We start from the raw sequence: 18,418 nt of genomic DNA, 5'->3' as shown, positions 1-18,418 counted from the left end.
ACTTGGTATGTAGTTTGAACCTATTGACCTATGACCTATTTTATATTTGACTTTCCAATTGAGCTAATTGTTCTAAACGCAAGACAATTAACAAAGGGAGGGACTTTACAATGCACTTTTATAACATATATAATGGTAAATGGCCTCTACTTATATATCCTTTCCTTGATTAAAGGTTTTTAAATGAGGGGGAAGAGAAAGAACCATAATAATGGAATTGAAAGGAATGCAGACCCTCCTGCGCCTGTTTCTGTACACTGTCACTTAAATTGCTCAAAAGGGGCTCCTAAATTAGTTTACTGTCTTATGCACCATTTACACTCCCCCTCTGAAACCGATCCATGCTTTGTCCGGACTGAGCTTGAATCAGTTTAACCGTGTCGAGTTCGGTTCTTACAGTACAACCATTTACACATCACCCTAGCGTGGTTCCTGGCCGCCTATTGGCACTCCTTAATACTACAGCTTTCAAGGCGGGAATAATGCAAACAAAAATGGCAGCATCCTTAACTTTAAGGACCTTATGTGCCTGGATAGTGTCCTCAGCCCAAATTTCAATGAGAGCCTCGGTCTCAGCATCATCCCAGGTCGCACCATGATCTTTTAATGACATTTATTGTTAATAGGCTGAGAAGAAATTCATGTTGTGAACAGGTGAAGAGATCTGTGAATTGTAAAGCCAGACATGCCGGAAAACCATCAAAATGAGTCAGCTGGCTGTAAACAGGAGATGACGTGGCCTGCTCGTGGGTTCTTTGTTATCAGATAACCGAGCCACAACTTAACAGTGCCAAGCCATAGAATAGTAATAGAATTAGTGCTAGATTCAGCGTGGTTCAGGTGCGTCTGGCATGGTCACAGTTATCTCGGCTGCCATTCTTGGCACAGTTTCAAAAGGGTACTGTAAATGGGGTTTTTAAGAGGGAGTATTTCTAGGTTAATAAATCATTCGTTTATTGAAGGTCATGGTGTGGAAACTGAAGTAACTACACGCAAATACTACTCACAGCTGACTGTATGAAACCACTTAGGGGAAATAAATAGAAATAAAAAAGATTTTTTAAAGGTTGTAAACAGATTAAATATAAACAAAGATTTAAATATATAGCCCATATAAATGACATGTGTAAAAATATTTTGTATATGGAATAACTTCTCAGTCATTCTTCATTGATTAACTTCAATAATATATCTTAACTCTGACTAAAAAGTGGTGCAAGATGATTCCAAATTGATTTTTGATAAGGGTTAAATACACAGTAACAAACATAAGTGTTTTACTTGCAACACCTTAGCTGGTTGGTGGTTTTACATGAATCAGTAACAATGGTTTACAATATCTGAAGGTCAGCTTTAAAACCATACACTTCATTGTTACTTTTTATTTAAAGAGAAGAAGAAAGCGTTGAGAATTTAATAACTACACCCATTTTTGTGTTTATTCTATAGGATAATATAGGATATAAAAGAAGTAATGTCAACATTGCAAGTATAATACATATTTAATACCATTTTGGTAGTAGAATAATTAATTGCTGTTTTTCTTTTTTAAATGGTAGCAACAAGATCTTAAAATAAAATTTCCTATTTAATTTAAGGTAAATACAATCATTCTATGAATCTGCATTATTTCGACCTCAGGATTGTTTCATTAGTGATGATCTCAGGCGTATGACTGACTCTAAATTATCTGCTCACTTTAGTTTGTACAATTAGATAATTTGATCATTTAAAAAAAACTGCAGAAGATACCCATTTTTTTTTATATTGTAAAAGCAGTAATCGGACAATAAAAAAATGGCTTGGCTGTAATGTAGTTTGAGGCAGTGGATGGGATGAGAAGATAGTTAGGAATCTGATACAGACTGAAAGGGGAAGAATAGCTTCTTTGTCTGTTTCCCTCATTTGCATACATTATATTTTCCACCATTGTGCTTGGTTAGATAGCAGAGTTTCTCCTTTGTGGCTGAGATTCTGCTTAACATGCTGGTGCAGATATCTGATTTCCTTTTGTGCCGTGCCTATGTCTTCATTTAGGTATGAACATGGCAATGACTCACAGCTTTAGCTGCTGTGCTGTACTCCACAAAACTGTTACATGTTCACAAAGCAGCCCACTGAACAGAACCAAATATTTTTAGGAAGTTGTTTTCAAACTAATAAATCTCATTCTCCATCTTAAGTCAGTGAGTCACTGAAAACAATCTGTTGGAATTAAACATTTAAGCATTAATCTCATGCTTGTGTTTACACACACACCAAAAAGACGTGTCTTGCCATGTTTTAATGCTACGGCTGCATGAAAACAAAATGGCTCTGGTTTTGGTCCAGCACGCATACAGGAGAGCAGTATCAATGTGTGTTGTCTGTTTTACTGTGGGAACAAATTTGAGTCATTTCAACCTGCTGGCAAACATTGTATTAAGATGATTCACTGCCTGAGGGTGAGTGTGGATTCTACACTTCACTTCATTTCTGCTCTCCTCAAGCTTGTATTATGCGGTCTATGCCTCACACAACCTTTTTTTGCTATTAAAAACGAAAAATTTGCAATAATTGAAAACAGTTAAAAAAAACCTCTCGGTGTTGTGCATAGTTACTAAACTTAATTAAGCCGTGTATTACATTCTACATCTTTGGTACTTAAAAAAGTAAAAAATATATAAAGGGACACAAAACACAAGCTTGTACTTCATAGTATTTAGATAAATGAATAAATTAGTAAGATGTTACCTGGGAAAAATGAAATGAAATTGAAAGGATTTAGTTGGGGTTCTAACCAAGTATATTGATGTCATCAAATACAAATATGTTTGCATACTCTCTAGAATCTAGAAAGCCCATAGGCTGCAATATGTATGTCTAGTTCAACCCCTCCCCCCACACACACACAAACACATTTTTTTTTTTTTGCATCTACAATTTGCAAAACTTTGAAAGCAACATCTTTAGCTCTAAAAAAGCATACACATTTCTATCCACCCATTTTCTCCCGCTTAGTCCTTGTCAGGGTCGGAATAGGGCCAGTACCTATCTCCTGCAGTCGAGAGGTGGGATACACCCTGGACAGGTCGCCAGGACAGGGTAACACACAGAGACACACATCCATGCACACACAGGCTCACACCTAAGGACAATTTTCAGAAGCCAATTAACCTAACTGTCATGTGTTTGGGCTGTGAAAGGAAGCCGGAGTAACCGGAGAAAACTCAAGCATGCATGTGGAGAACATGCAAACTCCATGCAGAAAGACCCTGGGCCAAGAATCAAACTCAGAACCCTCTTGCTACAAGGCAACAGCACTACCCACAGCTTCATCGTGCAGCACTCGATATATAGTTTTCAAAAAAAAATAAAATAAATAAATAGTTTTTACCCATTTAAAAATAACTACAATACAAAAGAACTTGAATTAGATGTTGCAGCTCAGTCTCTGCCTCTGTTATGTAACAGATTATAGGCATCTGGTTATATCAAATAACATAGGAAACATGTAAGTCTTAGCTTACTAGCTAAATGCTCTCATATAACTAAATTTAACACATTATTTCAACTATGTTCCCTGGCTAAACAATTTATTATTAATATACAGTTATTCAGTTTATTAAAATATTGCGAACAGCATTCAAAACTGCATCAAAAACCTTGCGTATTATGTTTTGTGTCTAAAGACACTGAGTGCTCCATATCAGTCAAAACATCTGGCATATTTTACAATAATATTCAGGGTTGCACAGCGGGCAATGTTGTTGCCTTAGAGGACAAAGTTTCTGGGTTTTATTCCTGGGCAGGGTCTTTCTGCATAAAGTTTGCATGTCCTTCCGGTGCATGCGTGGATTAGGTAGTTAAACTAACAACCCCAAACCACAATTGTCAGGTTAATTGGCAACTAAATTGACCTTTGTGTGTGCATGGTTGTGTGTCTCTGTGTTTCCCTGCGATAGACTTGCAACCTGTCTATTTTGCCCATTGGCTGCTGGAGATAGGCACCAGCCCCACTGCGAACCTGATGGAATAACCGGGAGAAGATGGCCGGATGGACAATGATACTAATAGTGAAAGCAAAATGGTACCGGTTGCTGCAGTTTCCTTTGTGTCATGTGAATTGCTAAATCAGCTGGGATAATTATTTCAAGCACATATGTAAGAATAATAAATACATTTCATACAGTTAATTCAACATAAAGCACAAAGTTATGGTGGAAGAAGAAGCTTGGGGTTAGTGCAAAGGAATATCAAAATAAAAATTGCAATTTTAGTGAAAAATAATTGCAATTTATATTTTGAGTAAAATCGTTCAGCCCTAATCTCAACTAAATCAAACTTTATTTAACCCCACTTAATAATAAGTCTGATCAAAACAACTATTTATTAAAGTTTTCTATTTGCGACCCATGCCCTTCCATGGGCAAACATACGATCCCGCAAACATACAATCCCTGAGCCAGGAAGCATCAGTGACAATAATGACACTGATTCATTCAGACCTTGAACAATTTAATTTGCAGCAGAGGGAGCAGCTTGATTAGCTGCTGTACTGATCTATAGCCGTCCATTAGCTTAGCTTGCCTGAACTCCCTTAAGTCAAACCTCAGATCAGTACAGTGGAAGCAAATCCAGGCTAAAAGGCAGGAAACTTACGGGTCTCCAGAGCACTTGATGCATTAAGTAATGAATGGCACCATACAGCAGGTAATAAAATATTTTTTAATGTTTTGTTTCTAGTCTCACCTGTAAGACACCCTGCAACCAGAATAGTGCTATTTAAATAAAATATTTACATAGAAAACATAACTTATTTTTATTATTGTATTATGACTGTGTATCACAGTAATATGTGTTTGATAAATGGAAATATCCAAACATCTACAGCTGCTGGTTCTTCAATGTCCATTATATAAAGGTACCAAATTAGAGAAATTATAAAACCTTCACTAATTTATAGTCAATAGACAAAGGATGGATACATTCTGGGCTCCAGCTTCGTCAATATATTTTTTCCCCCACAAACTTACAAATCCTGTTTTCAAATTTCCCAGAAGAGAATACATTATTCTATGCTACTATAAATGTTTAATTTATTATAGGGTTGATAGAGATGTGTACAGTTCAAATGAAATTGTAACTTTTCGTGTCTTTATTGAGATCTCCGCTCCTAGACATAACCGGACATTGAAGTGAACAGCCCCTTTGGTGCAAGCATTTCAGGTTTGCTCTTGTTTTGAAGAAGAGAGAGACTAGAACTGCCCATGGTTCAAGACAGTTTCTGTGAAAACAGATCATGAATAATGAAAAGGACTCTACATGTGTTGCAAAAACCATTGTGATAAAGGAGGTTGATTTTGTCCTGCTTTGAGCGATTTAAAAATGAAAAAGATTTTAACATAACATGTCAAGGTTAGAGTTTCAGTCTTAATGAAAGCATTTTACTTTGAAACACACACACACACTGAACTGTTTTTCAACATATCCATTAGTCCAGTTCACACAGCTCTCAGAAGCAGTGGCCTCCTACTGTAACTGGCCTGAAATCCTCATGACTGATCTCAAAGTGATCTGAAAATAGATTTTTTGATTAACATTTAATGAGCTTGGATGCTCTGAATCACTTTGAAAGTGACTCCTGCAACACGAGAAGCTTAAACATACGATATACAGATCATCTTTAATTTCTCTCCCACACAGAGTTCCAATATAGGATAACAACATGCATTTTAAATATGTTTAAAGAGGATGGTGTTAACAAGCTTTGGTTTCCACATGGGAAAAGTAAGAGGTTCCATTTTAAACAGTGATGCTTATTTTTGCATTACACCATGCCAGCAAGGAACATGACCTTGAGCATGTCGAAGGAGTCAAACTATTCATGGGAGCTGGGAGGCTGGGCAAGAGAGTGTCAAGCTAAGCAATGTCGTGATGCTGAGCGCTGTGGATGGGGCTCCGGGTGAGGCGTCATGGGAACGCAACACCAGACCTCTTGGTACCATCTGTCAGTCCAGTGGCACAGCCTTCAGAGACAAGCGTGCTTTAAGGGTATAGTTTGGAGAGCGTTTGCAGGTTTTTGTGCTTAACTATGGCTCAACAAAAGACTGAGCACAACAAGTCTTTAATCTGTTCACTGGAACATTTTGCAATGGTCTCCTGGGAGAGTTAGAGAACTCCTTCTCAGCAGTTTAATATGGAGAAATGTCTCAAAACAAAAAAATAAATGCAACTGTTTTGTTCCCAGGGAAACATAATATTTATGAGGCTGAAGCAGGTTGTACATTTTTATGTTTGTTTGTTGCCCAAAAAGAAAGAGGGACACAAAAACTTTTGTTCATCATCAGCTAATACACAAAGTTTATTGGATTGGGGAAAAGCCAGAAGGTTATTTGAGTTTGGATATTTGCATTAGCTGTCTTAAGCTGAAATCAGTGAAACTATATCAAGTTCTGTAAGTAAGTTCTTAAAACCCTTTAAGAATAAAGCTGATAATAAGTAAATAGCTAAGAATAAAGCCAGGGCTTACCATTGGATGGCCTTTTTCAAGTTTCTTTCTAACTACAAATGTTGTTTTCAGCCAAAAATGCTAAGTTTGAGTCAAGTGCTTAGAAATCAACTTAGAAGAAGTTTCTTGAAAAGAGGAACTGTGCTTTTTCTACAAAGAGTGAAAAAAGGCCTATAGGAACAAGTTAGTCAAACAGCTTTGTCATGTTTCTTTTACTCTGTAAATGTTCTCCATTGGAAAAACATCAGATCTTGGAAACAGTACCTAAAAAATTCTCAAGACTATTTGCACAGACATTTGAAAACTACAGTAAAGTTACGCAATACCTTAATCAGTATTACTGAGTACAAAGCACTGAATATGTCTGCTTTTATAACTTACTGTGTATGATCTTTTTTAATTATACATTGTTCAAAAGACAAAATTACAACACATTTAACTCAGGGCTGTGTAAAACTGTAAACAATATAGCAGGACATATTGGAAAAGAAAATACCATACATACTGTAAATGATTCAGACACATCCAGACTTTCCTTTCTGTCTGGCCTCATAGTTTCACCTACATTACAGTGAATACCATCCATTGCAAAGCAACGTGGAAAGAATCTCCACAAAAGGCAAATCCACCCTCTGCAAGACTGTTTAGTGATGTCATCACATGCTTCATCCAAAGCAGTTAGCAGGGGCCATTCGGGAATGTGGATGCCAGTATATCTCCCATCTCCACGAGAAGAAAGAAAGCTCTAGTGGATATAGTAATGGAGATATTCTGCCAGAATTCTAATCATGTGCTGCAAACCCCCTGTCTGATGGCATCGGAGTGGTTAAAAAACTCTCATTACACCCCCAAAAAAACAACATACTTGTTCAGATTATCTCCACTTTAACAGTTCACACTCTAACAACTGGTTTTGACATCAGAGTCTAGAAACTCATAGTGTCAAGTTCAACATTTTCATAAGTAATGACTTCAGAAATGAAATGCAGACTATTATTTTTTTATGGAATGTGATTGTTTTTTTAGACTGAAATAATATAAGCTAATTATGTTATAAAAAAGCAGAAAGCAAAGTATGAAAGCAAATGATGCCTTTCCACTAGAATTTGCAGTTTGTTGGAAGAAAGAGAAAATGCTGCTATGATGAGCACAAATGGCTAGATGTTGTGGAGGTTGAACTAACTGTTGGGAAAATGTTAATATTCAAGTGAGAAATGCACCAAGACGACAGAAAAAACTGTAACATGATAACATTTTGTCAAATTGATGAGTTTAAACACATGATTGGCTGCATTGTCAGCTTTTGTCACCACAGCAAGTCATTATGATTTGCTCAAACCTTTTACTATAGATATATACTGATAAGAAAAAACAGATTTATTTATTTTTTGCTACTCAAGCTGAGTAAAAGTATAAAACACCTATAGAGTTTTTTTCAACTAAGACTGGACTAAAACAATCCTCTATAGAAATGACCAAAATTTGACTAAACTAATGAGCGTTTCTATCCAAAAGACTAACTGACGGTAAGATCGAAATAAAAGCCTCTGTAAACAAAGCCACAACAATAAAAGGGAAGTCCTACCGGCGATATAATGACATGCAATTTTCTCTGTTCAGCAAACCCTACGTCAAAGAAAACTTGACGTTAAAAACGCACGTTTTCCGCAGACAGGAGAAGAAAATAAGTAACACAGTCAAGGAGGCTGCGTGAAGCTGTGCCCAATGCCTTTATATATTGTATAAAGTATATAATATAAAGGAGAAGGTAAGAATCTAAAGCATGTTTTTATCAAGAATATAGTGAGGCTGTGTTCCAGCACATTGCCTTGGATGTGATTTATTTCCGAATTGGTTCGTGATTGATTAAGAAATGCTCCCCATTCAAATATGACAAAAATAGAAGAATTGTTTGTTGCCTTCGATCAGAAAAACAACCAGTAGTTGCGATCAGTCTCTCGTAAGGGTCAGCAGCAGGTCATACACCATCTTTTAGATTTTTCAAGACAACTTTTTGGGTTTTGGAAATAGCATAGAATTAATAGTCATTAAAAATTTCCCCACTTTCCTCGATGGGTCCTTGGGTGGTCCTCTACAATTCCTTTTTAAACATCAATCTTTGTACTAAAATATTCTTTCTTTCATGATTTGTGGACATTAAGATCTAAAGAGAAGTGTTATCTCCTGTCATCTCCTGGTCAGACCCTGTAATTCAGTGAAAGAGTAAAAAAATATGCTCCCACAGGAGAATGCCAGTGGCTGGAAGTTGGAGGGGATTTAGCTGGGAGCTGCAGGGAAGTGCGCTGCCATTCCTCTGGTGTTTGACTAGGAAGGGCCATTTTGAATGGTTGCTACTTAAGTGTGTCTGATTTACACATTTCCCACCAACAACATTTACTCATCTATTCAATATTATTTTAACTAAATTCCAATGTTCACTATGCCTTTATGATGCAAACTCCTGGAAATGTTAGAGAGCGTTCCTGCAGGTGAGGGCTGTCTCACTTCAGAAAAAAAAAGGCCTTATGATTGGTCAGTTACTCCCAAGCCTCCTGGATTGATTGAGCGATGGTGCCACATCAGTCCTGTTTTCAATTTTTGTAGAAAAAATACAGTTTCCTTTAAAGTGGTGTCATACAACTCTGTGCTTCTTGCAACTTCATTTTCAAACACTTTACTAACACTAATATCTGTCTCTATTAACCCCCCACGCACACGCAAACACCCACACACCAAAAAAAAATCTATTTAATCAGTTTCTGTGGGGCCTATGCCATTAGGCTGCACAGGGATGTGACTACCGGTTCATGGCATGCTTCACTAATAAGGCTTTGTGCGTACTGGGACGAAGCAGCACACCGCAGAGGTGGGCTACTTCTGGCTCATCAGCACTTTGCATCCCCACACTTCCTGACACAGTTGTATTAGATTGAGGCTTCCCTCCGGAGAGCAGACAGGAGAAAAAGATGAACAGCAGCAAAAAAATAAATAAATAGATAAATGAAGTGAGGCAGCTTTATGGCTACCTCTGGGAAATTGTAAGAGATGACAAAAGCTCTTTTGAAGACAAATCAACCATTTTTAAATGTTTCCCTACTCTAACAGTAATTTTTTTTCAGAAAAATTTTACTATTTTTTGTAAGTAGGTTTAAGTTTCACAACATTATGAAAAAATAATTATATAGCAAGAATTCAGTTGGTGCTTACGTTGTAAGAAACTTTGTTAATTCTGATATTTGTTAAATTTAGAAACTAGATGGAACCCAATAGAAAAAAAATTAAACACATGCGACCCCGCTTTTTGTAAATGCTAAAGCTTATTGTGTATATCTTCAAATCAAACATCCTAAATTATGGGCTTGCTTTGGTGGCGCAGGGCACACAACCTATGTATGGAGGCCTTAGGCCTCGACGTGGGTGACCCTAGTTCGAATCCGGCCTGTGGTGCTTTCCCGCATTTCTCTCCCCCTCTCTCATACCCCCTTTCCTTTCAGCCTACCGTCAGAAAAACGAGCCACTACTGCCTTAAAAACTTAAAAAAAAAAAAAAACATCCTAAATTACATCCTTAAAAAAAAGTCACATGGCCAAAATGTTAATTTTTTTCTCCTTCTACACACCTAGTCGTGATATTATGCATTTATTTTTAGAAAATCTTGTAGACATAGGCCTATACAGTTTTTGAAACCTTTTAAAGTTCTGTCAAATCCTGGCCCAGATCTGTCTTATTACTTTTAATATGGGCAATTGCAACAAAAAAAAATGGATCAAATACTTTTTTTTTGTCAGTAAAGTAAAACTGATTGACAACACCACAGACACATCAATAAATGTTTTTTAAACTTTACCCAACAGTAATTTAAAACTATTCTGATTTTATCACTGGAACTCAGTGCTGCATCTGACTGTTCAGTGATATAATGGAAAAGGTTGGTAGTATGTGGGTGAATCAGATCTTATTTAGAACTTTGTTGGAGCAAATAGACATTATATGTGGGGTTCCCCTTGGCTTTATTCTTGGGACACTTTTATTTAATATCAATATGATTCTTCTTTTATCAAATTTATGTTGAAGACAGACTGCTTTTTATTTCTGTGAGACTACATCGCCAAAATGAATGCTATCATTAAGTCACTTTCTCTATTATATCAGTGGCTATCTGAATGGATGATCTATTTAAATGTTCTCTGTTAAGTGTTTTCAGATGTTCTGAATTGGCAGAGTATAAATAAAAGTTGAATTGTTGAAGTTGAATATTAATAAGAGTTGAAATTGGAAGGGACTGGAGTCCCTAGAGTGTTGAGCAGAACCAGAGAAGTAACGCCACCCTTAAATCACCTCTTTTTAAAAGGTATGATTTTTAAAATCCTATTTATAAGGCACTGTATTTAAACTAATTTCAGGGTTTCTTTCAGGTATTAACCATGGTTAGGGTTCTACTTGCATGTAGACGTCAATAGAGACCTGCTTATTCAGTGTTCCTGTGACATCAACTGAACAAAGACAAGCATTATCGTTTAAGCTGGTTTATGATCAATGCCTCTGCAGGGTCAACACAGCCAAATTGTGTCATTTTAGCCTCCTTCCCTCTCCTTTCTGTGCCCATGCAGCCTAACCTTCCACAATGTGCACCTAGAAGAATTTGTAACGGACAGGTCCACAAGGAAAAGCATGGTGGAAAAGCAACTGATCCTGCTGACCAACATTCACAATATAAACATCTAAAGACTTCTTATGATTTAAAAAACTCTTGTGAAGAAATCACTGGTACTCTTAGATGACACAAAAAGGGTTTCAAAATGTCGCACACAGCCGTGTTTTCTTCTTGTAGTCTGTCCTGTACACAGACAGAATATTAGGTAGGCCTTCTAGGGGAAAAGCTGCAGGGAGTATAAAAGCAGTGGAAAAGAGCCCCTGGAAACTTCAGATGTACTGAAACTGTTTCTGTGTCTTTAAATCAGTTCTGGGGACATTATGTTTTACTGCTGCTTTCCCATAAAGGTCAAAGATGACTTCATCAGTTCATCTTAAATGCCTCACTTATTTATTCGTTTTCAACATGTTACTATCCTTTATTTCCTTATAAAACACTCTTAATAACCTTGTTTATGAATGATACAGTTCAATTAGGTGAGGTAATCTGAATACCCTTGTTTTAAAGGCCTTCTGCAGATTAGATTCACTAAGTATTTTCTCCTGACAGCTACAATGATGAGAGTCTATGGGCTGTTTCTCTGCCGGGGCATTAAGGCAGCACCAGCCAGGCCTCACCACTGCAGATGTACCACAGGTCACCAACATCGTAGCGACAGCCTGTCACATCACATCACCCATGGCCATGCGGCTCACAGAGCTCCTGACGCTGCTGTCGCCTCTCATCCACATGTCATTCTTAACCACAAAGACATTTGCAGAGGAGGTCTGAGGGCTCCCCTGGATTCAGGAACAATACTGTCCAAAAAAGCACAAAAAAAACTCCAGAAAAACAAGAAAACAAACCACTTAAGTGAAGAGCAAAAAGATTTCCTTCAATAAATTATTGAAAGCCTGACACTGTGGGCAGTATTCTGTTAAAATTCAGCATTAAAAAAAATTGTTTAACCTTTTCATACCGATCACACATGATTGCAGGGTCTTTTTTTGTTTTTGTTGCAAAAAATAAAAGAAAGCTTGTATTCATCTCCTGAAACCGTCTGACAACTTTTTTTTTTTATCAGCAGAAAGAGCTGTTTAAGATCAAAGCGTTTAATGTGATGCTGCTTATATGGTTTGGTGCGCTGTGAGTGCCGGAGACACCCTTAAGCCACATATTAAAGGCTCCATGCTGCGCACCAAAAATGAAAGGGCATAAAGTATACATCACAGTGGCATGTTTTTTCTAGTGGGTGTATAGCAATCTGTCCAACTTAAAGGGTCCTAAACCGTTTTCATTCTGGGAAACTACATAAAGGTGTGAGAGGGCTGCCATAAATCAGAACATGAAAAGATTCCTAACTGCCCAGATGTAAATTACCAATTAAAAAGTATTTTATTTTCCACTTAGTGTCAAATTAAATCAGCTGTTACACCTCAGGAATATATTACTTGCAAAACTATGCAACATAGTATAATCACTTATTGGATTTATGAGTACCAAAAAGATGAAAGAAAAGTATACAAACAGTATAAACCCTTAGAACATTTGCACATTTTTCGCCACAAACAACAATCCATTTTACAGGTACTGATTTGATGTATCAAAACCTAGTAGTAAATTATTATAAATTGAAGGAAAATGTACTAGGTTTTAATTTTTTTCCTTACATCTACAGTATATTTTGGAAAAGTTTAAAGCAGCAAATACACCAGATGCATAACAGTGTCAAAACTGAAATTTACGACAGACGCTGAGGTGAATGCTCCACAGCAACGGGGCTCTTAGCAAAGACAAGCTTTTGTGACATGGGTAAGTAAATAAGACAATACTACCTGTGAAAGTTATGAACTTATAAGTAATATATTTTAGTGTGCTGGTGCAGCTGGAATTAGTTTTCCCAGCATTCACTGGGCAACATGTTGGACATTAATCGCATGTTGCCAAATAATGGCAATCATTGCAGGTTATAATCTTACAATTATATTTGTTGCTGTGCTTACTGTATATTTGTTAAGGGCTAACATCTAAGTTTAATGTTATAATCTGATGTTTTGGTTGCCACCCCATTAGTCCAGGATTTAGCAACATTAATGAGGTCTCATCAGTGGGAGAACAAGTTGTGATTGTTCAGTTAAAAGAGGCATGTCTTCCAGGGTCGTGAGGTGTATGGGGCGCAGAAGCAGCCATTAAACTCTTCTTTTGGACTGGTTATTGCCATAGCAACCCACTTGCTTCTTCCAATATGATCATCTAAAATTCAGAATCTTGTCCATTTTGATGAGAAATCAGTTATGTATTTTATTAGCATGTCACAAATACAAACATCTGCTGGTTGGGTGTTAATAACTGTTGTCGTTGGGTTTTACCTTTTAGAAAAAGCAAGTAGAAGACACACCTTGGCCTGAAGCGAACTGTGAAACAAGATGTTGAGTTTCTGTTTCTTCTTAGCCCTAACTGGAGCAAAATTAGAAACTCATCCTAAAATAGGAACAGCGTTGCCTATCTATGCTTGTAATATGGCCGTTGAGCGAGCATATTACGTGTGTGATGTAAATAATTTTACTTCTTAAAACAGAAAGCTGTGACACGCGTAACGCTCGCACATGTCACTTTATTGCGCTCACACGATTTTACGCAACCGGTGTATTTATTTCTTAGACACCTTTGCAATCAACTCAATCAATTTTAATACGTCTTAATTAAAGGAAATATAAGCAATATCATTCAAATAACACCTAGATAGTAAATAATAAGCCTGTTTGCAATTTAAATTCTGTACAAGTCCAGCTTTTTATGGAGACCTCAAGAGTTTTGTTAGTTATGTTCATGAAAAAACAGCATTGTGGAGACCAATGGAGACAGCAGAACGGTTAGGGATAAAAATGGGACGACATTTAAAGTGAGCTCAGATTATAAAGCAAATTCAAAGCTTTGAGTATCTAGGAGAACTTTTCACTCCATCAACAGAAAAGGAAGCGTACCCCAAACCTATAAACCTACCAAGACATAGTGGTCTACCTAACCTGACAATTTATAGAGAAAGCTTTCATCAGGGATGCAGTCAAGTCGCCCATCATAACTCTTGAGTTTTAGGAAAAAAAAAAAAATTATAATAATTGTTGGTCTATAATCTGAGCTATATGGAAAACATTTCTTTTTTGCGTTTAGTAAAAGGCAAAGTAGGCTACAAAGCAAACAGGTTGAAGAAAATGACACCAAAATGTAACCTTTTGACCGACTTATAAAAATAATAAAAGTGGCACAAACCTAATGCATCCTACAGACACCAACTTCAAAATGAAGACTGTGGTGGTAGCATCAGGGTGTGATGAAGCTTTTATTCAGAGGTCACAAGATCCAGAGGAAGAGGCAGCAATATATTTAAGACAGAGATTGTTTTTTTCTAGGTGCTTAGAAATCTTAACCATACAGCCAGAGCAGCAACCAAATACCTTAGATTGAAACATATTTATCTCTGAGAATTTAAATTCTAGATTCAGGCTGCATCTTTGCAGAGAATTGGCAAAATATGTTGTTTCTACATCTAAAGCTGGTAGATATACCACAAGACTTAAAGATAGTTCTACAAAGTAATAACCAAGGGGTGACTGAATAAAATTGGACCTCACATGTTAAATATTCTTTAAAATTAAATATTTGAAACCAAACATTACTCTGCTTTATTTGACATTTATTTACTACTGTGTGCATGCATTTAAAGGGGTTTGAACGCTTCAGCAAGGCATTGTTAAACAAGTAAACATAGAAAATTGGTTGTCTAAATAATGAGATCTAAATTCTATTTTTAAACAGATATACAGATTTAGCATTTGAAATTCCGTGTTATTTAGAAAAAGAAAAGAAAGAAACTTTAAAGGTGTTTGCACCCTCCAAAGTCCATTGTTGTGGAGCCAGAAGTACCGTTTTCCCAGCAACTGTCAAACACAAGGCCTGCCTCCGGTCATGCCACAGGAAACGGCACATAAGTAGGGAACAAGTTACCTTCCTGTTTTCAAAGAAGAATCCTATGGCATGCAGAACAGTTTCCTGCTCACTAGCCTCAGTTCACCATCTCAAACATCTGGCTGCTCTTCAGCAGGCAGCTGCAGCGTGGTGAAAGCCAACAGCTCCACCACTGAGTTGAGCAACACAGGCCTGAACCATTCCACACATTACTTTGGCCACAACAAAGAAATCCAATCAGGGAGCTTTAATAGCTAATACAAGGCATGATGGAAATATTTAGAAAAATCTTGATAAGATCAATTATTCCACATTTAGTTCTTTTCTATCTTGTTTAGATCATTTCTAGCTCACTATTTGGATTATAAATTCCTTGCTGCTCAATTTAAAGTGCAGAGACTGCAGGTCCTAAACAGGAAACAATATTTGTCAATATCTGATGTGGGCCCAGCAAAGTGCTCTTCAGCGGCATTGCTGTGGCAATTTCCTCGTGAAACAAGGATCCATTTTATATCCCGTGGGAAACCTGGGCTGAGTGGTTAATGCTGTGCTAATGCTGCCTCACTTAGCCAGGTCTTCGTAAGCCCTGCGCTTTTTAGAGAGGAGAAAACACATTTAGTGTTTTAAACCGCTTCAGTGGAGAAAGCTTTGAAAACTCTACCAGTTGTATAAAGAGTACACTTGTTGAGTTTTGACATCCCTCTCAGCTTTCACGTAACACAAATCCAAAAGTGAGCAGCTGAACGAATCTGCACTCTGAAACCATTCTCCTCCTGGTTCGGTTTGAAAAGGGACGACTGCAGTTAGACAGTACAGAGAGAGAAAAAAAATGAGTGGGAAGCTTTGACTCCCACTCCTATCAGTCCTGACATTCCAAATAAGGTCTGTGTAGTTTGGCTCTGGTCGAAATGGGCTAACAAAGCACTGCAGAGCTCACTGACTCCAACCAAGGAAAAACTGGATGAGAAGGAGGAGCAAGTGGAATGGGAGGGGGATCATCGTGCTGAAAATATGTGACCTCTAATATAAATTTATCATCAGCCTGACATTTCCCAGAAAGACAACAACTATCATATGAAAGTGGTATATCTTAGACAACAGATAGGCACAATAAAAATCTGATTGATTGCATTTAATTTATTTCATTAATTTTTTTTTTTATTGTCACCCAATAAAAAATAATAATAAAGGCCATTTCCAGGCATATTTTATATATATTGTTAAAGGTTTTGGACTCCGTGTTAACAGAGCTGGTCTGGAACAAAGATCCTGCTCCTTTACTGGTGTGTTTGGATTATTTTTGCTGCTTTCAATGACATTTTCCAAACAGCATAAGGCAACACAATGCGTTCTATTGTTCTGGTGAACTCAGCTGATCCCTGATATGATACCTAATTATGATAATCACCCCTGTATCATTACACCTCAGCCACTATGCCCTACAGTCCAATGAGGATTGAATCTATTGTTTAGGGTTTACCTGACAAAATGTCTGTATAGGGAATTGAATAACATCTTATGTTCATTTGAGTCTTCTGGGCAAGCCTACATTAGCTCTACCTTCCTTTCCAACCAATTTTTTTGCCAAATCCACTCCAGAATGTATGAATGTTGTTGCCTTCAGGCTGCAACAACAGTTTAATAACCATGTTTTGACACAAGGAATCAAGTGTGAGCTGCAACAATTGACAAAGACTCCTGGATAAGTGCAAAATGTACTAATAAAAACTGAGCAAAAGGCAGGTTACCTCCCATTGAAACCTTTGTGTGGTTATCATGACCCAGACGAGGGAGAAATTGCAGAGGCATCTTTCGATTAATACTTCCTTTACAGTGAGTCAGCAGCAAGGCAAGTAGAAACAGCCAAGGTGGAACATTGATTGATATGGTAATTAATTTTGGGATGAATTTATATTTATTTATTAAAAAAATTATGTTCCTTGCTTAATGCTACAGTATACTGGCAAAGCTAACTAAGATTGAAACATGATGGTGGTAGCATCATGTTCTGGGGACATCCTGCTTTTTCTCTGACAGTTGTTTGGACAATAAGCTGATTGATTTTATTTAGAACAGCTTAAAATAAAAAGAAAAAATACAGCTGTTCTTTTTTTTAGGATTCCTATAGTTACTGTTTATATTCTGTAATTTTTATTTCTGTGAAGATTCTCAGTTATCCAGGTCATGGACAAGATTGAACTGTTCAGTTTAGGCAACTGGACATGAAGTTTCATGTCCAGTTGCCTAAACTTAACTTTTCGAGCCTGTAACTCTCATTTTATCATAACTACAAGCCAAAGATTACAGATATAATGCAGAAGAACTAAATTAGGCATGAGTATAGCCCCTTATTCCACATATTCACTGTGTCCCTCACTTGGTCGTTAACAGGGACGCATTAATTCCTTATTTAAGGTACTCTTCACAATGTACGTGACTAATAGCTTTAATGGCAGCAGACTCTTCAAAGCTTTTTTCTACATATCTATAATCATTTCACTAAGTGTCCACTAGGGGGTTCAAAAATTAATGGATTAAGAAACAAGAAAGTAAAAAGCCTACAGTATGCCTCCAATCCAAAGAAAGCAGCATTAGAGAATGATTTCTGGGTGCATTCAAATATATTTTGGGGTTTTCACATTTTCCTTCCCATTTTACCTTTCTGATGCCATGTTTTGCATGTTGTGGTGGTGAAAGCATCAAAGTTACAAGGTTCTGGTTTGCAGGAAAGCTTATATCTCTCTGCAAGTTTCTGCTTGCAAGTCGCCCCTGTGTGTCTATTGGCCCTTGTAAAACCAGGCTTCAGGTCTTACAGTACATGTTACAGCTGGTGAGAATGGGACACAGAGCACGCTCTCAGGTAAGTCGTTCAAGTGGAAAAAAACAACTTTCCCATGATGTGATCACGGGCTTTCATACAAAGTTAGGGAGGGGCAAGGCAGCAACTGTTAGAATTACTTTGATTAAGCAGATCTACACTGATAAAGACAGTTATGAGGTAAAACAGGAGGCAAGGCCATAAGTTCACCCCGTAAATGTTTTTTTAGAGGTAAAAAGGGAAACTTAAAACTATATAAAAATATTTTATTTAGAATGTTGTGTTGACCTATTTCCCTCTAATTTTTTGGGGAGATGAAAAGCTCAGATAATGGCCATTGAGATTCAATGAAAAACCTCACGTGGGTTGCGAATAAATAAGTAACAATACTTTAAGAAGCATTTACCTGCAGTGTGAACACTTGCTATTCATCAAAGATGTACACTTTTACCCTGGTAATATGTTTGAGATATATATATATATATATATATATATATATATATATATATAT

At 37.1% G+C, this 18,418-nt stretch overlaps 1 protein-coding gene across 1 annotated transcript in view; it reads right to left on the bottom strand.

The window, feature by feature from the left end:
• The window catches only part of maml2 (mastermind like transcriptional coactivator 2), a 63,564-nt gene that overhangs the window by 18,695 nt on the left and 26,451 nt on the right, over nucleotides 1-18,418 (bottom strand). The gene's annotated exons all lie outside the window — the stretch shown is intronic.

Source organism: Cyprinodon variegatus, unplaced genomic scaffold, assembly GCF_000732505.1.
Source record: "Cyprinodon variegatus isolate N-32 unplaced genomic scaffold, C_variegatus-1.0 Scaffold427, whole genome shotgun sequence".
NCBI classification, from domain to species: domain Eukaryota; kingdom Metazoa; phylum Chordata; class Actinopteri; order Cyprinodontiformes; family Cyprinodontidae; genus Cyprinodon; species Cyprinodon variegatus.
The sequence above is the reverse complement of the archived record's forward strand: the minus strand, read 5'-3'. Positions and strand labels throughout refer to the sequence as shown.